This window comes from Bison bison, unplaced genomic scaffold (genome assembly GCF_000754665.1).
Source record: "Bison bison bison isolate TAMUID 2011002044 unplaced genomic scaffold, Bison_UMD1.0 scf7180017561137, whole genome shotgun sequence".
In the NCBI taxonomy this organism is placed as follows: Eukaryota; Metazoa; Chordata; class Mammalia; order Artiodactyla; family Bovidae; genus Bison; species Bison bison.
This window is the reverse complement of record NW_011415546.1, coordinates 1-548: the sequence shown is the minus strand read 5'-3', so window position 1 is coordinate 548 and position 548 is coordinate 1. Positions and strand designations below refer to the sequence as shown.

General features: G+C 51.3%; 1 pseudogene; it reads left to right on the top strand.

Moving 5' to 3' along the window:
- Positions 1-101: 101 nt before the first annotated feature.
- LOC105000431 lies at positions 102-440 on the top strand (annotated as a pseudogene).
- Positions 441-548: the final 108 nt, after the last annotated feature.

Sequence of the window (548 nt, the reverse complement as noted above, 5' to 3'; positions counted from 1 at the left end):
GATCTACAGTAGAGAACGATATTGTCCCAATTTCCATTTCAGAAACCTGACCCACCCCCGACTTTTGTCCATTTAGAAATCCGAATCCAAAAATGGGCAGCATGGACGCCTACGAGCAGGTCCAAAAGGAACCCCTGAAGCTGAAAGGAGTCACAGAGCTTGGTGTGACCAAGCGGAAGAAGAAAAAGGACAGAGACAAGGCAAAACTCCTGGAAACGATGGGGAAAATCCAGAAGAACCAGGAGGAGGAACTGAGGCGCCACCTCGACAAGCTGTCCCCAGCCCAGGTGGCCTTTGAGAAGGTGCGGGAGAAGCGACAAATGGAGAGGATCCTGAAGAAAGCATCCAAAACCCACAAGCAGAGAGTGGAGGGCTTCAACAGACACCTGGACACGCTCACGGAGCACTATGACATTCCTAAAGTCAGCTGGACCAAGTAGCCGCCCCACCCAGGAGATGGAGTATTGTCCAGGGGAAGCAGGAAGCAGAGTTGGGGTCATCTCTGGAGCCTTTGGAAACATTCTTTTACACACATCCTTTTGAGCCTT